General features: G+C 40.4%; 1 protein-coding gene across 12 annotated transcripts in view; it reads left to right on the forward strand.

Annotated features, from left to right (window-relative positions):
- The first annotated feature begins 835 nt into the window (after positions 1-835).
- Positions 836-24,117, forward strand: part of B3GALT1 (beta-1,3-galactosyltransferase 1) — a 477,862-nt gene continuing 454,580 nt past the window's right edge. For all 12 annotated transcript variants that reach the window (XR_012245005.1, XM_073633978.1, XM_073633977.1 and 9 more), the window contains exon 1: positions 836-1,042. The gene's annotated coding sequence lies outside the window, so the exon portion shown is untranslated. The remainder of the gene's footprint in view (positions 1,043-24,117) is intronic.

The raw sequence follows: 24,117 nt of genomic DNA on the forward strand, positions 1-24,117 counted from the left end.
TGTATTAAAAAATGTTGCTTGTCTTGCAAAACGCTCTCAAACCAAGTTACTCTCAATCCAAGGTTTTACTGTAATAGTATGTAGAAGAATAAAAATTTAGTGAATTTAGCATATTTGAAACCTAGAGTAGATACCATGCCTCTGCTCTGAATATTTTTTTTTCAGAATCCCCAACATGCAAAAAAAAAAAAAAAAAAAAAACACTTTTTGGTTGCACATGATTGGATGATGGAAGACGGCAGAGCTTCCACACATTTACTAGGCTCTGGAGCACTGCACTTGTAAAGTGCATGGCCTATTTGCCTTTAGTGAATCAACCCCATAGCTAAAGCGCAGTGCAAACTTTTGGCTCTATATAATAATAATAATACAGAATTAATACAGAATTCCCAATCACATTGAAAAAAAAAAAAGTTTTTGCTTGCACATGATCGGATGATGGCAGACAGCAGAGCTTTCACACATTTACTAAGCTCTGGAGCACTGCACTTGTAAAGTGCATGGCCTATTTGCCTTTAGTAAATCGACCCCATAGCTAAAGCGCTGTGCAAACTTTTGACTCTATATAAATCCCGTATAATAATATTAAAAATAGTAACATTGATCCAAGCTGGACCAATGTAATTATGTAACAGCATCCACACCTGGATTTCCTCTTTAACACCAATGTCATTTCCTTAAATATTTGTCTGCGCTTTTTCCAGTAAGCTGGTGATATGATTTATCCTGTGATCACTGTGTCCCCATCCCTGCCCAGGAGCCCCTTGTGTGACATCGGGGACATCATCGGGGACATCAGCTTCACCAGCTTCTCTTTCAGTCTGGATGTGGGCGTGTCGGGCTGTCCGGGGAGGCGTGGCCTGTGTGTGCTGTAGACAGGCAGCCCCTGCCTAGCTGGGAGGCCCCTTCCCTCGCTCGGCTCTGTGCTTCTTGCAGCTGCATCACTTGCATGTGGATAACAAACGGTGCTGATCTGATCCCGGAATCCACCGACCTCTGCAGAGACAGCTCGGGACATCCAGGGGATGAGTGTGCTCTGATGGTATGTACTCCTCCCCACCCCCCATCTCCTATCATCCCAGCACAGGGACACCTCCATCCAGGCTGCCTTTATATACACACAAGGATGCTGGGGATGGTGAGCCAGATTGTCTCCTCTGCATCCATCCATTCCTCTCCGTCCCTCTGATCGTCTGTCTGTGTGTGTGTGCTGATCATGTCACATGCAGCCTGCTACCATTACACCATCCATCCCTCTTCTGGGAACATCCATCAGAAAATGGTAGCTGCTCCTTGGATCCAATCAACTCTGATCTGCATCCACCCCATGCCATGTGCAATAGATGACCCCCTATAGATAGGGGGCACAGGCTGGGGGCACAGGCCCCTCTCTACAGGCAAAGTCATTCAGTGATGGGATGGAGGAGCCCAGGCACCTGGCTGAGTCTGGAGGATAGCCTGTCATTTCCTTCATCTGGAGGAGAACTTCACATCCTCACCAATCACTGGGAGCAACTACAGCCCACTCCAGCTGTCCAGGATCCCTGAGATTGCTGAGCCCAGGCAGGCTTACCATTGGAAACACTCACTTCCCTCTCCACACTTCACATTTTATTCTTATTGAGACTCACTTCCACTTGCTACATTGTTTTTTGTTTTACTGTGTTTATGCTGCTTACATACAATGTAACTTTGTGTTGTTGTGTTTTTATATTTCTGTGTAGAGGAATGTTGGCTTTGATAAGTGGATTGTATTTTGTTGCATACTGTCATTGGATTTAGCTTTAGATACCACTTAGTGTAATACTGTTTTATTTGGGACATCTTGAATAAATGATCTCCTCCTAAGTTATTTCTTCTGTTAGTGAAAAAAAAAAAGGTGCTGCTGTCAGTGTTGGCCAAAAGGGAGGTATGTGTCAAAAACATAAACAATCATTCTAGATATTTGGAGGTAGCTTTTCTATAATTTTTGTTATATTGATCATTAGCCCAATGACCCTTACAAAGGAGCTGAACGCCTTTTTGATTATGTGTGCACATAATAATAAATATATGTATGTATCTATCTTTTTTTTCATGCACTTTTTTTGTTTTAATGCAATAGTAAGGTTTTTAATTTTAGTCAATAACTAAACACATTTGCTAATAAAAAAAAAAAAATATATATATATATATATATATATATATATATATATATATATATATACATATATATATACATATTACTATTTTAATTTATATTATATATATATATATATATATATATATATATATATAGTGCTTTATAGGACATTTGATTTTAGTCAATAACTAAACACAGTTGCTAATTAACAAAAAAAAAAATATATATATATATATATTTATTATTATTATTATTATTAATAAATATATATATATATATATATTCATGAAAGCAAATTTGTTTTGGTTAAAATCAGAAACCGTTGCTATTACATTAAAATAAAAAGATGAGTGTGTGTGTGTGTGTGTTTTGTTTACAAAATACATCACAGTGTTTTCCTTTTTCTTATGAATATTATGTTTTGTGGTTAAATGAAATTATGGAGCAGAATTTTAATAAGACCTGTATGATTTAAGATTCCATGGTGTCACTCTTTTGGCTATTTATAGATGGTGAGAAAAAAATAAATAAAATCTTCAGGTGAGCAGAATGATCAAAAACTGGAAGAGAGAAAGGTCAGAGGGTTGAGAATCATTTTGCCTGCAGAGCAATAGGCAGTTTGTAGATTTCGTTTTAAATCAGTGGAGGGAGTGTTACATAAACTGGAGCATTGTCATGTATGTTCATTAGTGGAAGCTGTGTAGCTGCCATGTAGAGTTATTTTTTTTTAGAGGGTTACCTTACCTTTATGGTTTTGAACCCTAAGCTATTTTTAATTTAAGTGGGGTTGATGTGGTTTTGGATTAATCATTTCCAATCTGTAAAAAATAACTAAAAAAGTTAGAAGGTTGCTGATAACCAAGAGGATATCATGCTGGCTCCAGTGTCTGTTTCCACCTGTGATACCCAATTAAGTATACATTGCTTAGTACAATTATATAATACTAATGAGGGCGTATGATGGAGAAGCAGTGAAGTTAACATTGAGTGTAGCTATAATGATTGCATGCCTCTGCTGTCTATGGATGTGATTGAAAGTACATTAAATACAAATTACTGCTGGGTATTCTTTGGGTTTAGTTATTAACAGAGCAAAGACCATTGGTCTGTAATTGTATAGTTGCCCATAACAACTGATCATGAATTTCCATTACATCGGTTTAGAGTGGGCAATCAATCAATAAATAAAGAAGTGTCAATCCTAAATAATTGGTATTGAACGTTACTCACCTTTATTTCACTGAAGTATATTAAAGGGCTCATAGGTACTGTTTCAAATGAGGAATTGTTGCGGTCATTGTAACCAATTAAACAATTCTGCTGTATGCATTTCCCCTAATAACATAGCATAACTCTAGTGTATTTCAGGAAAAGCAACCCATTCTGCAAAAAGGAAAAAAAGAGAATGTTGTGCTTGATCCCTAACAACAGAGTGGTGCAAATGTGGGAGAATATCACAAGGACGTTTTGTGTGCCCAATCCCCCAAAGCATATGAGTAATGTGAAAATCTCTCAGCATTGACCTATGTTAGCCACCAAACGAATTTAAAACACCTCTTTAGTTCTCATTAAATAACACATAAATAAGTTGAGACAGCCCACCAAAAGGTTACCCCATTCTAGAAGTATAACGCATGAGATCTAGACTCTAGCAAGGCCAAAATTGCAACAAGAAGATGGAAATCCGTTTTAGCCAACAAATGCCCTTGGGTTTGCCAGTCGGCAGTAAAAGAACAGCTCAAAAATTCTTTGGACTGGGTTCACTTTTTTGTTCACGTGTTGTGCATTATTGTACTGTGGTCCCATTCATTTCTAATGGCACCCCTATTCACCTTGCCAATAGACATGCATTGCAGTGCAGCACAACAAACAGTTATGTTCCACCATGCATTGTGGTGTTTTCTGTTACAAAAAAGAGTATATGCATTTTTGTGGCACACGTTGGTGCTTTAGGCAGCCCATTCAAATAAATGGGCTGGTTACATGCAACACTCATCAATGTACATGTACTGTACAGACACCACAACAGTGTGAACCCAGCAGCCAGCTAAAGAAGTCAGTGTAAAAGACCAAAGAAAATGTCTAACTTGTATGAATCAGGAGCAAATCCTAAGCATATCTGAATCAGGAAAAAAAACAAATTCTGCTCCCATGATGCAGTGGGTTGCTTTTTTTTTTTTTCTTGTGCTTTTGCTTAGTCATGAGGATACGGTGGTGGGGGGAGGGGTACATACTCAGTATTGCTCTTACTAACACCCAATAACCCTAAAGTGGATCTTGCATAAAAATGCGTATTTTGCAGCCCCTCGCTCATTAAATTAAAATTGCAGTAAAAGCAATGCAAAATAAAACATTGGAGGAAAAAACAATACATCTCTTGTATCTTAACCACTTCTTGTATATCACAGTGAGGTCAGTAGGCCTCACTGTGGGATCCTGAGAGAGAACAATCCCAAATTTTCTGGGAAGACTCTCCAGCACTATGCAGGAATCTGCCTCTCCAGGATTTTGGATTTTTTCCCCAGGATGCCATGAGAGGGCCCATTAAAGTGGATGTAAACCCAATGTCATCCTTTTTAAACTACTGCCATAGGGGTTATCTATAAGGATATACATGCCTCCTGCATGTATCTTTATCTGTCAAATGTCTCCCCTCTGTTATTAGACCCGAAAAACTGCAGATTCTGTGGGTGGGTCTGTTGTCTGGAGCTCGGTGGGTGGAGTCGTGATGTCAGTAGTCTCCCCGCCCACCTCTACACTCCCCTTGTCAATATGCATTTTCTCCTGTGTATTTCTAACACTGAACTTCTGCTCTGATCCCCAACATCCAGTGAAAAGACAGGAAAGTAACCACATGACTTCAGCATGCCAAATCATGCTGAGGTGTGGAACAGCCAATCCTTGCAGAGCTGCTGAAGAAAGGAGTGGGGGAGGGAATTAAAAAATACTGCATGTGTCTTAGGCTGTCACTCACAGCAAGGGGGAGTATTTGACAAAGTTTTTGTCAGTTTGTCAAGATTTCTCTCACTGAACAATAAAAGAGGATTGCTCAGAGCTGGATTAACTCTTTGTGGCAAGACTGGGCTCAAATGATAGGAAATCTTATACTCTACAATATGATAAAAAAAAAAAAAAAATTCAGGTTTACATCCACTTTAATGTAACTTTGACTTAGTGAATGCATTTAAAACCAGGGTGTAAAGTATCTTTCTTTTTTTCTTTTTTTTTTTTAATGCTTTCGGGTTGGTACTGTATGGTAATATATGCAAAGTTTGCCTAAATGTAGGGTTCCCAAAGGGGTCAAAATAATGGGACTATCCAGGAGGTCAGTAAACTCACCGAGGCATCACAACGGGGTCAATGAAATGTCTGGGGTCATAGGCATGTGCCTGGGCATACCCTAATCACTATGTGCAGGGCTGATTCCCCCTACTGTCCGGGCTTTGCACATGTTGGCCACCCTGCCCCACAGTGCTGCTGGGGACGTTTAACCACTTTAATATTGGGCACTTTCATCCCCTTCCTTCCCAGGCCAATTGTCAGCTTTCAGTGCTCTTGTAATTTCAATAAGAATTGCGCGGTCATGCAACACTGTACCCAAATAAAATTTGTATAATTTTGTTCACACAAATAGAGCTTTCTTTTGGTGGTATTTATTTACAAATCACTTTTTTTTATTTTTTGCTATATACACAAAAAAAAAAAGAGCAGAAATTTAAGCCAAAATGTATTCTGCTACATGTGTTTGGTAAAAAAAATCCCATTAAGTGGATAATAATTGGTTTGTGTGATCACGGAAAGATGTGTGCAGATGATCATTGGGCCATATGATTTTAGTGTTACATATATGGGGGACAGGTGTTTTTACTGTGTGGAGACAGTGTTTTGGGGACATTGTTTTTTACATGTGTGGGGACACTGTGTCGGTGATCAGTGTGTAAAAATCTGTAAAAAAACAGCTCATACTCACTGATCACCGGCTGGCTGCAGTGATCTGCTCTCTTCTCCTCATTGACAACTTCCGTGTGAGGAGAGGAGAGTCAATTGCCTAGCAACCAGCTCTCTATTTACATTACATAATGGCTGTGATTGGACACAGCAGTCATGTGATCAGGAGTGTCAATCATAGAGCCGTCCTGCCGATCGGAGATGCGCCGTGTCCGTGTGACACAAGCGCCTCCTTCTGAGGGACGTTCCTCAGACACCCACTCAGGAGGAGGAAGCGCCCACCCGGCCATATATGTGCAGTGGGATGTGATTAAGGATGGAGAGTGGGGGAAGGGGCTAGTAAATATGTAATTTACCAGCGCCTTCCTTTTCTAAATTAACACAGTGGACACACTCACTGTGTTCATTCATGACTGAAGCAAAGTAAGCTGTAATACTATGCTTCAGTTTGTGAATGAACAGGAAGCCGCTCAGCACAGAGCGCTTCTCATTCATTTACTGCCCCATGCAGCTGAGGCTACAGAAAAAGGCATATGTGTTTTGAGCTCCATCCTCGAGAGAGAGAGAATGCCAGGAGGGGAGATGAGTCATAAGAGGGCCAATGAGGGCTGCAGAGCTGGAGGTGTGTGTCTGTGTAAATACAGGAAGTGAGCAGGCAGCAGCTTTAGCTGCCCACAGTTAAAATGGATGCAGACAGACTCAGTGGAAGAAGATTTCTGCAGCATATTTGGCAAGTACAGAATCACAGTATATATAAAATAATATGCAAAGTGGTTGGAGGGAAGTTTCAGAATGGCAAAGATGGTTTTTATTACAAATTATGTGAGCAGACTGCAGTTCCTCTTGAAGTAAATCACACTGAAAATACATGCCTATTTTTTTTTATATTTTCTTTGCACACGGTACATTGTATATATTCAACCATTACATTTTTGTATTGAACACTGAATTAAGTAGGTGTTATTGTTGCGCTACTGTGAATTTGTCTATATATGCACTTTGGTATATATATTTCATTTTCACTGGTTTTGATATTTATGGTTATAAGCAGCAGCATTGGTTGTATTTTTTTTCTTTGTTATTTGGAGCGCGGGAGATCACCATTACATACACATTGTAAATACAGCCATACATTGTGTAATAAAAAGATAGTAATAAACAAGTGTTAAAGTTCACCACTCAAACTGGAGTTTCAAATCCACCTCAGAAAGTGCAAATAAAATATACACTTTGTGCTACAACCTCTTAGATAGCAGTTCACAGTATAAAACTGATCTCTATAAATAGGAAGGTCAAATATAGCTCTCAAGCAGAAATACAAAAGGAGAGACAAAACATATAAAGTGCATCAAAACGAAAAATAAAACACAAAGAAATGTGTTTCTGCAAAGAAATGTGCCACCATTTCTTTGCAGAAATAACTCTTGTTTTTCTAGTGACAAATCAGCACTATATGGAGCAAACATTAGAACTTCCAAAAGCCCAGGGGACCAGAATGCATCTCACGTCTTCAGTCTAAGAGAACCTTTTTATGGTGCTGTGAGTCTAAGTTTTATATTGTGTGTTCCCCCTGCATTGCAAGGGTTAAATGCTTGCTAATGCCCCATACACACGAGATTATCGGACGAATGATCGTCTGTTTTTTATTGCATGCTAATCTCAGGTCGAATCTGATGAGTTTACTAAAGTCACGAAAATTCCCGCACGACAGAAAAAAAATTTGGAAGTGATGTCATGTGTTGTAATGCATTTGTATTACATTTTCGAACGATAGCTGTACTGATTAAATGAAAATCGTACGATCTGGTATCGTATGAAAAAAATTTTTGTGCATGTCCGATAGAATAATATTGGATGAACTGTCCTGATCAGCTCTCGAAAGCTCTGTACTAACAATCCGATTATCGTACGATCGCTTCAAAAGCGGTATTTTCTGTACGTTTTTCTGATTGTGTGTATGGGGCTTAAATCTAGAGGATGAGGAATAAGGGTGCATTCACACTTGCGCAGGCACCCACAGTCTGATTAGGTGTGAGAAGCCCAGCGGGGATCCTGTGATTAGTTGTGAGAGGCAACTGCATGTGATCACATGCAAATGGTCAGCCCTGGATGCAGACTGCCTGTGCTCAGGGCCAGTCATTCACCAGTAATCACTACATGAGAGATTACACACGAGTCACTGGGGTTCTCACATCTAATTGGACTATGGGTGCGTGCGCAGGTGTGAATGCATCCTAAGAAGTAATACTTGCCTTACTCCTCACTCTGGCAGGCTTTATCCCTCTCTTCCGCTCCAGTTTCTGGGCAGCCTTCATTGTTCACATATACAATGCAGGGCTGTTAACCCTGCATTGTACTTGATTACATCATCATGAGACTGCCAGCCGTCTTAGACAACGGGATTCATGGGGACCGGTTGCACAGACAGAAGGAGTCATCTGAAGCAAAGAGTGAGGTAAGTATTACACCTTATTCCTTTACCCCTAGACTTAACTTTTTTTTTTTTTTAATCCCAGAGTTGGGCCTTAAATCTCATATATTTTTCTTATTTTAAATCCTACCTATCTTTACAAAGTCAATAATTACTGTTATTCACAGTACTGTTTTAAAGTATTATTTTTAAAATTCTTTTCATATCCATATTTAACTTTACTTAATCTAAAACCGGAATGGTTAACACTCTCTCAATTCAAACTTATGATCCAACTAATAACGGCTGCAAAACAAACAGTGGCCAAGGCATGGAAATCTCCTACATTGGTACTAGCAGAAACAATTCACAGAATGAATAATACAATGTCCCATGCTAAGATGGTAGCCATCGATCAAAATCAAATTCCAAAATTTGAAAAACTTTGGCATCCTTGGATAAAACAACAGTTCCTGTCAAACTTCAATGACTCTGTCCTGTTGCCATGGTAACAGATTAAATGACTTACAGAGACACCCATTCTAAGGCTTCAAAGAGAACTAAAAAGAATAATAAACTGACGAGCGGGACAACCTTGTGGACCATACCTCTACCTTTCAACCCTTTTTCTTCTTTCTCTTTCCTTTTCTCCACCTTACAATTAAAGCTCATTATCAGAATTTATTTGACCTATATACACTCTACTTGTAAACAATATGTATAGTAGGTATAAATCATTTAAATACCTACAAAAGTAACTAAGGAAATGATATATATCTTTAATTTAGGTTTACGTGAACCCAATGTTTAATATTTGAAATTTCATAATATTTACCTATATAAACCCTACTGTAAAACAATGAGCTTACTTTATAGATCCTTGTAAACTTACTTTATGTATCTTTATAACATTGTATACTCAATAAACTTCTTTTGACAAGGGAAAATTCTTTTCATATAACAGATGTGTGGGGATCAGTGAAAAATCTGAAACTTCATAAAGTGATTGAAGAACCTATACACTTGTAAAATACTTGCAACTCTCAAACTCCTGATGAAGGTATCAGAATACCAGAAACTTGTCGGGTATTGGGGTGCATCACCCCCAGGAGAGTACATCTAACATTATCATTTGTATATTTCTTGTTCCGATTTTGTATGGAATGCATTTTTTGTACTTTTGTATGTCATAGACGTCTCCACGTGTTTTTAAAGTATACTATTAAAATACATTTTTTATCTTAAGAGTTGGTGGTCTATCAAAGTCCCATTTCAAGGGGGGTATTCTTTTCTGTTGCAATTTTTAATGTCGCACAGTTTGTGTGCAGCTGTTTTTCAAAGGCAATTTTTGGGGAAGAAATATACTTTAATGAATCAAACAAACACAATATATAACCTATATAACCCATTTTAAAAAAAATAAAATATGAAAGCTGATGTTACGCCGAGTAAACTGATATCTAACATGACATGCTTTAACCGCTTCCCGACCGCCTCACGCAGATATACTGCGGCAGAAGGGCACATACAGGCAGATTAACGTACCTGTACGTTGCCCTTTAAGAGGCGGCTTGCAGGTGCACACGCGCCGCTGGGAGCTCCGTGATCGTAAGTCCCGTGGACCCGATGTCCGCGGGGATACCCGCGATCGTCTCACAGTGAGGAAGAATGGGGAGATGCTAATGTAAACAAGCATCTCCCCATTCTGCCTATTGACACTCTCACCGATCACAGCTCCCTGTAATCGGGAGCGGTGATCAGTATAGTGTCACACACAGCCCCTCCCCCCCACAGTTAGAATCACTCCCTAGGACACACTTAACCCCTACAGAGCCACCTAGCAGTTAACCCCTTCACTGCCAGTGACATTTTTACAGTAATCGATGCAATTTTTTAGCATTGATCGCTGTATTAATGCCAATTGGCCCAAAAATGTGTCAAAATTGTCCGATGTGTCCGCCATAATGTCGCAGTCACAATAAAAATCGCTGATCGCCGCCATTACTAATTTAAAAAAAAAATGATCAATAAAAAAGCCATAAAACTATCCCCTATTTTGTAGACGCTATAACTTTTGCGCAAACCAATCAATAAACGCCTTTTGCAATTTTTTTTCTTTTACCAAAAATATGTAGAATATGTATCGGCCTAATCTAAGGAAAAAAAGTTTTTTTTATATATTTTTTGGGGATATTTATTATAGCAAAAAGTAAAAAATAATGCGTTTTTTTTTCAAAATTGTCGCTATTTTTTGGTTTATAGCGCAAAAAATAAAAACTGCAGAGGTGATCAAATACCACCAAAAGTAAGCTCTATTTGTGGAAAAAAAAGGACGTCAATTTTGTTTGAGAGCCACGTCGCACGACTGCACAATTATCAGTTAAAGCGACGCAGTGCCAAATCGCAAAAAGTGCTCTGGTCTTTGGCCAGCAAAATGGTCCGGGGCTTAAGTGGTTAAAGTTGCGCATGCTTGTGGAATAGTACCAAACTGCAGTACTTCTCCATAGGCGACGGTTTAAATATTTTTACAGGTTACCAGTTTTGAGTTACAGAGATGTTCTAGTGCTAGAATTATTGCTCTCACTCTAACGTTCATGGCGATACCTCACATGTGCTATGCGAACACCATTTACATATGTGGGCATGACCAACGTATGCGCTCATCGCATAATTTTTTTTTTTTTTTTTTCGTCACTTTTATTGCTATCACAAGAAATGTTAACATCACTTATGATAACCATAAAACATGACAGGTCCTCTTTATGGAGATCTGGGGTCAATAAGACCTCACATCTCTCCTCTACAGGAGAAAGCAACAGATAAAAAAAAAAAATTAAAAAAACCACATTGATCTAGTTACCAAAAAAATGGCCTTGTTTACATCGGCCATGCACTGGTAGCGATGTCATGACGTTGCCCTGGGCCTCCTAGGTCATAGAGGTGAGCAGAGGACTTTTTTTCCCCTGCTAATCCCTATGGCCAGCCTCCTCAACCGTCTTCCCGATTAAGGCAGGTAAGCCCGAGAACCACCAGAAAAGGGGGGTGATCTAGTGACTAATCAGCCACTCAGATCACTTTTAGGGCGGTGGCTGCTGGAAATTTTATTACCGGGGTAATGGCATCTAGCTGCAGCCATAACCCCTGAAATTCTACTGTAAAATCATGACGTACATTTACAGTTAGGCATTTCTATGGTCAAAATGTAATATCGTATATTCATTTCCACATTGTGTTTAAATTATTTCTAGCTTACTTACCATTAGACTGATTGATTGTTTTTGAAGTTTGTAAATTTGCATTTACCTCCTTGTAGGCACTGCTGTCACACATTTCACAGAGCCTTCCTTCTGAACTACAGAGGAGCTGAGAGGAGGAGTTTCAAGGGGTAAAGTCAGTACAGGAGTCTCTCCTTGCAGACAGCAAGGTACCATGGGATATGTAGTCCGTAGAAATGGAAAGTAATTGGCAGAGGAGAAGCTACAAAGCATGTAGGGATCCAGGAAGTTGTGGAAAGAGACAGCCAGCAGACAGAGAGGACTCACAACTTGAAGGGCTCATGCACACAGGATGTTTTTACAGCTGCTGTTGGGGGTGTCTGATGGTTTTATTCTTTTTTAAATTTTTATTTAACTGCCTCTAAATTCCCCTCCATATTAGCCTATGTGTCCATGCACCCATAAACTGTCAGAGGCGTTTGGAGGCATAAGCGTTTTAGGGGCAGTAGAAAAAAAATTACAGCCTGTGCTTCCAGGAGCAGTAAAAACGAGCTTTAAAAACGAAAAATGCCCCTAAACGCTGCTAATTGCTGTAACGATCTGTTAGCCGTGTTTACCTGCGTTTGGCGTTTTTACATTATACATTATTTTTACTGCAAAAAAAGCCAAGAACGCTAACGTGAAAAAACGGCCATAAACGATATTCAAAAACGCAGCTAACAGCATGTTTTTAAGGCTGCTTTTTCCAGGCAGCATCGCTGGCGGTTTTTAATCGTCCTGTGGGGCATGAGCCCTGAAGGAGATTTTTTCAAGTAAGCTTATACTGAATTGTCAAAAATAACTATTGTTTGTTTTGTTATTACAATGCTGATGTTATCAAATGAAAGTGTACGTAGGCTGTGACCAAAGAAATCCTTTAGACCCCTTTCACACTGGGGCACTTCTCAGGCGTTTTAGCGCTAAAAATAGCGCCTGTAAAGCGCCTCTCAAGCCACCCCAGTTTAAAAGCTTAAGTGCTTTCACACTGGGGCAGTGCGCTTGCAGGACGGGAAAAAAAGTCCTGCAAGCAGCATCTTTAGGGCGGTGCGGGAGCGGGGTATAAACTGCAAAAGGAACAAATAAGAGTGATGCACTTATTCAGTAACGTGCCATGAATTAATACACTTAAAGAATGAACGTGATAAGTATCCAAAACATACAAATAAATAAATGTAAATAAAAGTCCAACTAAAGCCCAATGGTAGGATTCAGTTCATATAGAGATAAAATTCTCATAGGAGTGACTTGATAGAAGAAAAACAGACAACACATCAATCCAAACATCGACTGTTAAATTTATGAATTGGCCGCTCACCTCCAAAAATGACCCAAAGGTCAAACAAGGCTCATCAGATAAGGAATTCTGCTGATGGACCTGTAAAGACTTCCAGGTCCCAAGCGAAGATGAAGAACTACGTCCAGATCTTGGTATCAAAACATCTTGGGAAACTCCATATGTAGAGGAAACAGCTCGCTCCAAGAAATGGCACTTCTTGTATAAATGGCGATCAAGTAAGAATAAAAAATTGCAGTAAGAAACAATGGGAGTAGTGACACACTCGCCTCCTCACCGTAAAACATCACCATAAAACACTTTAGTAAAATGCCATTGTAAATGATGTCACAAGGCTCCACCCAAAGCGTTGTGTCACTGGTCATGTGACTTCCTTAGGGATTCCCTAGGGATTTGATAGTAGCGGGAGCTACTGACGCTTCACTGCTGTCTCAGCTAATGAGGAGGGAGAGTCCCGGACAGCCGAGTCTCTTGTGCAACATCGCTGGATGGGGGGGCTGCTGCACACAGAAGGCTTTTTATCTTAATGCATCCTCCCCCAGTCAGTCCCATCCCCCCACAGTTAGAACACACAGTGAGGGAGCACATTTAACCCCCTTGATTCCCCCCCCCGTGTTAACCCCTTCCTTGCTAGTGACATAAATGTCAATGGCTTCAAAAAAGTGTCTGATCTGTCTGCCGCAATGTCGCAGTCCCGATAAAAATAGCAGATTGCCGCCATTACTAGTAAAAAAAATTTAAATAAAAACATAATAATAAAAATGCCATACGTCAATAACCTATTTTGTAGGCGCTATAACTTTTGCGCAAACTAATCAATATACGCTAAGTGCGTTTTGTTTTTTTATTTTTTGTTTTTTAATTTGGGATATTTATGATAGCAAAAAGTAAAAAATATATTTTTTTTTCAAAATTGTCACTTTTTTTTGTTTATAGAGCAAAAAAATAAAAACCAACGAGGTGATCAAATACCACTAAAAGAAAGCTCTATTTGTGGGAAAAAAGGACATCAATTTTGTTTGAGTACAGCGTCGCACGACCGCGCAATTGTTAGTTAAAGCGATGCAGTGTCGTATCGCAAAAATAGGCCCGGTCAAAAAGGGGGGTAAATTCTTCCGGGGGCTGAAGTGGTTAAAGCCCAACTCCAGACAAGACTTTTAATCGGACAGAAAATAATTTGAACTTCTGTAAGGTTTTAGCAACTGTTTGATCCTCATTAGGGGGATTTTTTTTTCTTGGTTCCTGTTTCTGGGACAACCGGCAATCTGTACAGGAGGAATGGGTGTCAGGAAGACAGGAAAACACAGCAGTAAAAAGCTTACAGATGTATTAATCTTCCAAACTGCACTAAATAAATGATTTTGTTGCAATCTCTGTCTCAGTTGGAGAGGGATCTCAGCACGTCTTGTCTCTCTCTCTGGCGTCTGTTACTCGATCTTGTAAGGTAAATCTCTTTAGTGGGCATACAAAGCAATAAAAAACAGTCAGAGGTTCTAACCCTTTTCGTATTCTGTTGCAAGAAAAAAAATGAGTTTGGTTTCAAAGATGAATTGTTCTTTAGAACTGCCTATTAACATGCAGGTATTGCTCTGAAAGCAAAAGTAAAGTAAATTGCTCATCCTCAATCAGGTTCTTTAGGGCCTCATGAACACTAGGCATTGAGCCAGGTGAACCCCAGTGCATGAGACCCTTATGTTTAGATACAGGTGCACCATCCAGCTCCGATGTTGGCAGCCTGTAACACTCTGAGAGGCTGACAGCTGCTGCCACTGGATAGTGCATCTAGTGGTACTTACATTTAGTGTAGTATGGGCCAAGGGACGAATTCCTGGAATGCAAGCAGTTTGTGTTCTAGGTATTGGTCCCTAGATGCCTACTACACTAAACGTAACTCCATTCGGTGCCCTGTAAACCTCTCATTGAGTTTGAAAGGTTTCCAGCAGCAGTGCTAAATAGTGCCCCAGTACCTGCCACCCACACCTGAACACCAGAGCCTCATGCATTGCCCAGTGTGCATGAGTCTTAAGACTGGGAACCTTTTAGTCTGGGGGACAAAAACAACCAAATGACCCACTCATGGTAGGTCCTAAAGAAAGTATATCACACAAAGTGTGGCTGTGTGTCACAGTGAAAGGTGGTGGTTCTTAAAAGATAAGTTCACCTTTTGTAACATGTTACACCCATATTCGAGGTGTAACATGTTACAAATGTACCGCCCGCATCTTCTCCACCCATTCACTGCCACAATCTAAAGAAAACACAGCCATCCGGAACCCAGCCACGTCATTCGTTCAGTGTTCTGTGAATGAATAAACTACAACTACCAACAGCCCTGCACTGTGGTAGTTCATTGATTCTTGCTGTCAGTGTAAACCTGCCTGCATGTACGAGATACAGACAGTCTGCAGGAGTCCTGCATGGCATCAGTGATTTGCTGGTGCAATTCTTTCCAGGCTCCTAAACAAAAATAGTAAATGTTCATTTATTTATTTCTTTAAAAAGTGAACGTCTCCTTTAAAGGACACTATGACACATATTTTTGCATCTTCTATTGCCAGCATCTCTTTGCAGCTCTTGGCACTGAGCCACATGATATGTCAGAGCTGCAAAAGAAAGTTGGTCCTGGAAGGCTTTCCTTTGTGAATGCTGTGATCATGCATCTCTGAATAGGAAGAAGGAAGCCATAGAATACTCAGAATTGCCTCGTTTCCACTGAGCGGATCGGTTCAGTTTGGTTCGGTACGGTACGCTATTTTGGGTGTTTCCATTATGAAAGGGGCCCATACAACCAAACCGTACCGCTCCATTCAGGGTCCTGCTTCAGATGTGGGGCCATTAAAATGGAACGGTTCGGGTTAGGGTGGAGCTACTGGGGTCACACGATACATTCCACTGATTGGCTGACAGAAATCCCTCTGCTGTGCTATGCTGAGGCATTTTTTCTAAACCCTGTATGGCCCTTTGTGGTCCCACTTACAGTGGAAACGCTCACCAGAATAGACCGGACCATTCTAGGCCATTCAAACTGTGCCGACCCGAACCGATACGCTCAGTGGAAACGAGGCAAATGTGTCATTATAGGTCCCACTATAATTGATGTCTGAATGATAAGGCATCTCCACCTAAGGCCTCCAACCCAATATCTTATATTGGTTTTGGCAAATGCCAACCTGTCCCTGTACCCAGTCTTCCCCTGAGGTTGTTCAAGTGCTAGACCCTACTGCTATATACATTGCCTACGATAGAGGAACATGACTAGCACTAAAAATCAGGAGCATTGGCATACCTCCCAACATTTTGAGATGGGAATGAGGGACACCTACTTGAAAATGTTTGTAGGCATAGGACACGCCCCCTGCCACGCCCCCTTAAAAGGAGAATTAGCCAAAAAAAAGGTTATTTAAATCCATAAGGACTTTTTTTTACCACTACTATTCCTTTATATTGGCTTTTAAAATTGACAAATGCAGCAATTTAGAATGTAGATGAAAGGTTTAGCAGTGGGAAACGCTTTTTGAAAGATAAAAAGTGCATTTTATATACATTGTTCCAAATCAGGGACAGTCTCTCGAAATCAGGGACATTTGGGAGCTATGCATTGGTATTATGTGGCTGTTTAAGGGCTGCCTAAATCTTTAACTACAGATGTCCTTGTAAGCTTAACCCGAGCTTACTGATGTGGACTGCATGGCATATATGTGTGACTAACGAGACTACCTGTCATGTCCATTACAATGCTTGTTGACAATTCATATGTACTGAGGTTGTGTATTGATCGTGCAAGGTGACAATGGAATCTCTGTCTTTTAACTATGAAAATGGGATTGTTGCTCAGTCAGGCATTTAACAAGGACAACAGGATAAATACTGCTAGGACAATCCAACTTTCATACCTAAGCACGATTGTTTACAGACTGGTGATTCCTGCTGTCAATGACATGTCTTTGTGTCTGCAATGTTCTACCAAGGATGACGAGGTTAAATAGGCATGTATATATAGTCTATGCAGTGATCTTTGCACATCATTAAATTGAGTCTTGCAGTTTATTACATTGTTATGAATGCAAAGTCATTCATCATTTAGATTGCTAATGGTAAAGAACCAACAAATGTAGGTTACCCTTATAAGTAGACATATAGTCAAAGAGGTTTCCCATCCAAAATTCATTGATGCACCAACTGCATGAATTGTAGAATTAAATAAAATTATATGAAATTCTCCTATGGTCAAAGGTATGAAGACAATTTTTTGGAACTATTTTTTTTCTGAGTGCTTTGAAAATGGAAGAGAGACACAAGTGAACTGAGCATTTCATTTAGATGATGGTAAATGCATATAATAGCTTAAAGCCAAACTCCAGGCAAGTCGGCAAATACACAGAGGAAGTGTGTGTGTGTGTGTGTGTGTGTATACAGTGGGGACGGAAAGTATTCAGACCCCCTTAAATTTTTCACTCTTTGTTATATTGCAGCCATTTGCTAAAATCATTTAAGTTAATTTTTTTCCTCATTAATGTACACACAGCACCCCATATTGACAGAAAAACACAGAATTGTTGACATGTTTGCAGATTTATTAAAAAAGAAAAACTGAAATATCACATGGAAATATCACAGTATTCAGACCCTTTGCTTAGTATTTAGTAGAAGCACCCTTTTGATCTAATACAGCCATGAGTCTTTTTGGGAAAGATGCAACAAGTTTTTCACACCTGGATTTGGGGATCCTCTGCCATTCCTCCTTGCAGATTGTCTCCAGTTCTGTCAGGTTGGATGTTAAACGTTGGTGGACAGCCATTTTTAGGTTTCTCCTGAGATGCTCAATTGGGTTTAAGTCAGGGCTCTGGCTGGGCCATTGAAGAACAGTCACGGAGTTGTTGTGAAGCCTAAGCTGTGTGCTTGTGGTCATTGTCTTGTTGGAAGGTAAACCTTCGGCCCAGTCTGAGGTCCTGTGCACTCTGGAGAAGATTTACTTCCAGTATATCCCTGTACTTGGCCGCATTCATCTTTCCCTCTATTGCAACCAGTCGTCCTGTCCCTGCAGCTGAAAAACACCCCCACAGCATGATGCTGCCACCACCATGCTTCACTGTTGGGACTGTATTGGACAGGTGATGAACAGTGCCTGGTTTTCTCCACACATATCACTTAGAATTAAGGCCAAAAAGTTCTATCTTGGTCTCATCAGACCAAAAAATCTCATTTCTCACCATGTTGGAGTCCTTCGGGTGTTTTTTAGCAAACTCCATGCGGGCTTTCATGTGTCTTGCACTGAGGAGAGGCTTCCGTCGGGCCACTCTCCTATAAAGCCCTGTCTGGTGGAGGGCTGCAGTGATGGTTGACTTTCTACAACTTTCTCCCATCTCCTGACTGCATCTCTAGAGCTCAGCCACAGTGATCTTTGGGTTCCTCTTTACCTCTCTCACCAAGGGTCTTCTCCCCCGATAGCTCAGTTTGGCTGGACGGCCAGCTCTAGGAATGGTTCTGGTCGCCCCAAACGTCTTCCATTTAAGGATTATGGAGGCCACTGTGCTCCTAGGAACCTTAAATGCAGCAGAAATTTTTTTGTAACCTTGGCCAGATCTGTGCCTTGCCACAAAGTCTCTGAGCTCTTCAGGCAGTTCCTTTGACCTCATGATTCCCATTTGCTCTGACATGCACTGTGAGCTGTAAGGTCTTATATAGACAGATGTGTGGCTTTCCTAATCAAGTCCAATCAGTATAATCAAACACAGCTGGACTCAAATGAAGGTGTAGAACCATCTCAAGGATGATCAGAAGAAATGGACAGCACCTGAGTTTGAATACTTAGGACCATGTGATATTTCAGTTTTTCTTTTTTAATAAATCTGCAAAAATGTCAACAATTCTGTGTTTTTCTGTCAATATGGGGTGTTGTGTGTACATTAATGAGGAAAAAAAATGAACTTAAATGATTTTAGCAAATGGCTGCATTGTAGAAAGAGAGGTAAAAATAAGCCGCCCTTGGTTCTCTCTCACTCCACTGCGCCAAAGACCAGTGATGAAACGAAATGATTGTTGTATAAATGAATACAAGATGTATACATACACAGTGTACAGTGAAAAGCTTCCACATAAATAAATGTGTAAATTGTTCTGAATCCCAAAACTATATCTCTCACATGTGTACAGATAGAGATAGTGGCGCTAATATGTATTTGTAAAGATATGAGTCAAAACAGCATGATACCGGTGACACTCTGATTCTATACAAAAAACAGTAACAAAGATAGAAATATAACACCCCGTGATTGCAGTCACGGTTCTCTATCTGTACACATGTGAGAGGTATAGTTTTGGGATTCAGAACAATATATTCTATATTACCAAAAGTATTGGGGCACCTGACTTGACTTTAATAGCATCCCAGTCTTAGTCCGTAGGGTTCAATAATGAGTTGGGTCCACCCTTTGCAGCTATAACAGCTTCAACTCTTCCGGGAAGGCTGTCCACAAGGTTTAGGAATGTGTCTATGGGAATGTTTGACCATTCTTCCAGAAGCAAATTTGCGAGGTCAGGCAGGTCAGGGTTGAGGTCAGAACTCTGTGTAGGCCAGTAAAGCTCCTCCACCCCAAACTTGCTCATCCATGTCCTTATGGACCTTGCTTTGTGCACTGGTCCAAATCATTTGGTGGAGGGGGGATTATGGTGTGGGGTTGTTTTTCAGGGGCTGGGCTTGGCCCATAAGTTCCATTGAAGGGAACTCTTAAGGTGTTAGCATACCAAGATATTTTGGACAATTTCATGCTCCCAACTTTGTGGGAACAGTTTGGGGATGGTCACTTCCTGTTCCAACATGATTGAGCACCAGTGCACAAAGCAAGGTCCATAAAGACATGGATTGGCGAGTTTGGGGTGGAGAAACTTGACTGGCCTGCACAGTCAAGTCCAGAGTCCTGACCTCAACCTGATAGAACACCTTTGGGATGAATTAGAGTGGAGCCAGGCCTTCTCGTCCACATCAGTGCCTGACCTCACAAATGTGCTTCTGTAAGAATGGTCAAACATTCCTATAGACACAATCTTATGCCCCGTACACACGGTCGGATTTTCTGACGGAAAATGTGTGATAGGACCTTGTTGTCAGAAATTCCGACCGTGTGTAGGCTCCATCACACATTTTCCATCGGATTTTCCGACACACAAAGTTTGAGAGCAGGATATAAAATTTTCCGACAACAAAATTAGTTGTCGGAAATTCCGATCGTGTGTACACAAATCCGACGGACAAAGTGCCACGCATGCTCAGAATAAATAAAGAGATGAAAGCTATTGGCCACTGCCCCGTTTATAGTCCCGACGTACGTGTTTTACGTCACCGCGTTCAGAACGATCGGTATGATCGTGTGTATGCAAGACAAGTTTGAGCCAACATCCGTCAGAAAAAATCCTAGGATTTTGTTGTCGGAATGTCCGAACAAAGTCCGACCGTGTGTACAGGGCATTAGACCTTGTGGACAGCCTTCCCAGAAGAGTTAAAACTGTTATAGCTGCAAGGGGTGGGCCAACTTAATATTGAACACTACAGACTAATACTGGCATGCCATTAAAGTTCATGTGTGGTTAAAGGCAGCCATCCCAATACTTTTGGTAATATATGGTGTATGTATGTATTTATGGGTGTGTGTGTATAACATAACCATGACCCAATTTGCTCCCTGGCTTATTTTAGAAAAGCATGCACTAAAAATTTTGATTAATAAAGATGGCATTGCTATGGAAATCATATGCAAGGGCTCTGGGAACAATAGGAATAATTGTAATAAACTAGGCTTCTTTTACATCCTGTAAAATTACTACACAAGTCATTGTGTAACATAAACTGTAACTGCACGTAAGCTAGGAATGAAGGATTTAACATGCTTCTGCAACTTTTCCAAAATTGCCAGTATGATGGGTCACATTTACTGGAGATAAGTTTCAAACAGCATGACCCTCAGCTTCCCGGAGCTGTTTAGGCATCCTACTGTGAATAAACAGCTTTTGAGTGACAGGCTGCTTATTCATCCCAAAGCAGAGCAAGTATCCCGTTCTAAAGTATACTAAATATAAAAAGGGAAGAGCCTTCCTTCTCTCATTTTTATTCCTGTCTTGTCCATATCGTTCTAGAACCTTAAATAAAACAAAACTATTGTGACCAACAAATGTGGTCACAACACACTGGGTTCAAAATTGAACCATACACTGTACAAAGACTTTTGAACCCCCAATGTTTTGACCCCTTCTTTTAGTTGTAGGGTTTTTTGTTTTTTTTTAACCCATCCTCAAGCAGCATCCTCTAGGGGTAGCTTGGACTAGCTTATTCACGGCAGAATGTAAATACAGAGCCAAGAGATTGCAGGCCATGCTGCTGGAAACCAGATTTTTCCATAGTAAAGGTAACCCTTCATATTGACGTTTTTCAGAGTTATTGCAGGTGCATGATTTATGATAGGAATGCATCTATATTTTAAAATGGATTTTCCACTTTCATTTTGCAGTAAGTTATAACTGTCTAGAACAGGGTCTCTCAACTAGGGTTCCTCCAGATGTTGCTGGGGGCTCCTTTTGAGCAATTTCTGCTTCTCAGATAAGTTCCCACTGATGCCACTGATCTTTGTAGCTATCTGTAAGGGGGTAATTCTTCCTACTGACATCACACTAGTGTATCATGAGTTGTAGAGACCGAAAAATTATTTTAAGGCCTCTTTCACACGATCGGACCTGAACGGGCGCTCCATGTTAGCCTATGGAGCGACGGATGTCAGCGGAGACATGTCCGCTGACATCCGACCCGCTCCGATCTGCTGAAAGCAGACGGATGGCCCTACGTCCAGATCCGTCGCTGGAAGATCGGATCGAGTGAGATCTGATGAAAACGGACACGTTGTCCATTTTCATCCGATCCCTCCATAGGCAGCAGAGGCTCCTGACAAGCCCCTCCCCGCTCAGTGAGGGACCTGTCATCCGCCGGCTCAGCGGAGATGAACGGAGAGATCTCCCGCTGAGCCGGCGGACCGAGGCGGGCTCCGTGGAAACGGAGTCCGCCTCGTGTGAATGAGGCCTAAGGGTTCCTTTGTGTTGAAGAGGTTGAGAAAGGCTGGCCTGGAATATCAGATTTCTCTTTAAAACCTTGGTAACAGTACTACTTCCTTTTTCAGATGAGACTTACCAGTGTTATTGGTCTTTGTTTTTTAGATATCTGCTGAGAATTTGATTCTGAATTACAGGTATCCCCAGAAATGTTCTGAACTATGAGTTTGACCTTTTGGTGAAATACATTACCAAAGGCTGCTGCATATCCAATGGTGTGGGGTGTTGCAATGTTCCTGTTACAACAGGTAGGTTGCTACCTCACCCCTTTAAAATCAAATTACACAGGTTCTGTGGCTGATTAAGGTGGTAATTTTAAATTCACTTAGTGCCTTACCTGCATTAAATTAGCCACAGAACTTGTGTAATTCATATGTGTTTGGTTTTAAAGGGGTGAGGTGGCAACCCTAACTGGGACCGATCAGAATAGGGATATCTACAGATCATGAAATGAGCTGCAATAAGGTGTGATAAAATCCGTGCAATATATACTTTTCCTGGAAGTGATATATTTTATTCAACAAAACTGGACTTTCACTTTAAATACATTATTATACACTGTGCTGACAAGCTGTGCACATTGCACCAGACACAGCTGTTGGCCAGGATTTAGCAGCTTGTCTTCGCACAAGGTGACTTGTGTTTCTGACTCCAATAACGATGAAGAGATCCCTGAGTTCTGGATTGATCGTTGCTTTCCCTGAACACTGTTTACTATTGAAAAATTTTTAATTTATTATCAAGATTCAGAAGGTGAATTTAGGCTTTACAGCATGGTTGGAAATTTGAACAAGGTATTACAATTACATTTGTTTTCTTTGTTTTGGATTTAGTGTGGCTGACCTTGATTCTACACCAGGTATGTACTAATAAATAGAACTATATTCTGTGCAGCTAAGGCTTAATGTACACGGGATGTTTTGAAACCTCTCCTGAACAATGCAACTTGACAGATAGTAACCGATGTTTAAAAACGTCCGTTTTGCAGCATTTACATGCCGCGTTTGCATTTTTAGAAGGTTGATTTATTTATTCAAATAGTCAAAAATGTATCTCCATTTAAAATGCCTGTAAACGAAATGTGGCTAAACGTGAGGTACCGTGGTTACAGCCATTTGGCGTTTCAAATGCCTCTGAAACATCCGTCCTGAATGCATTTCTTTTTACTTTCCAAAAAATGCTTCTAAACCCAACTGCCAAGAAATGACTATAAACGACCCTGTGTACATGTACTGGTAAGATAACATAGAGGAGAGTTCAGGGGCAGCTAAAAAAAAATGCCCAATTGCTCCTAAACTTTCGTTTACCAGCAGCAGTGTACATGAATTGGGGAGGGAAATAGTTTATCAGTTGAGCTGCCATGGGTGTGTAGTTTTATTGGGAATCTACTAAATAACGAATGAAACCGATGAAATGGCAGTAGAATGTAGGGAAAATTGATTTAAACCAGTGATGGCCAACTTGGTAAGTACAATGGGGTTCAAGTGCAGTCCCGGACATATGTGGAAGGCCACAAAACGTAGCTTTTGTAAATTTGCTATGTATTTGGATGGTAATAAGATATTTTTAATGAGTGATCTACATTTTTAGGTCAAATGTTGTTCTTCTAGAATGCTATTTTGAAGTGTTCTTTCCCCCAGCTACTTCTCAAATTGAATATGTGATAATTAATTTAGAATAGCTTTTTTTTGATGGTACATAGCAATGCACACAGGGAAAAGTAATCTGTGTCATTCACGCTTTAAATGCAATTGTCACCCAGAGTATGTATATTTGTTGGGACCTGGGGATTTTTAGGGAGAGAGGATAATTCATTTCAGTTTTCTATTGAATCATAGTTAGTTTTTTTTTTTTTCTTTATTTTTATGTTTTTACATGGAAGGGGTCCAGATCAGGCCAAGGAAGACCAGTTTCAGTCCCCCTGTGCCTCTTGCGCAATAGATTAGTTAAAATATTGATTTGTTCCTTACTGTTTTAGTAATTTGTTGCTGCTGGG

Source organism: Aquarana catesbeiana, linkage group LG06 (assembly GCF_042186555.1).
Source record: "Aquarana catesbeiana isolate 2022-GZ linkage group LG06, ASM4218655v1, whole genome shotgun sequence".
In the NCBI taxonomy this organism is placed as follows: domain Eukaryota; kingdom Metazoa; phylum Chordata; class Amphibia; order Anura; family Ranidae; genus Aquarana; species Aquarana catesbeiana.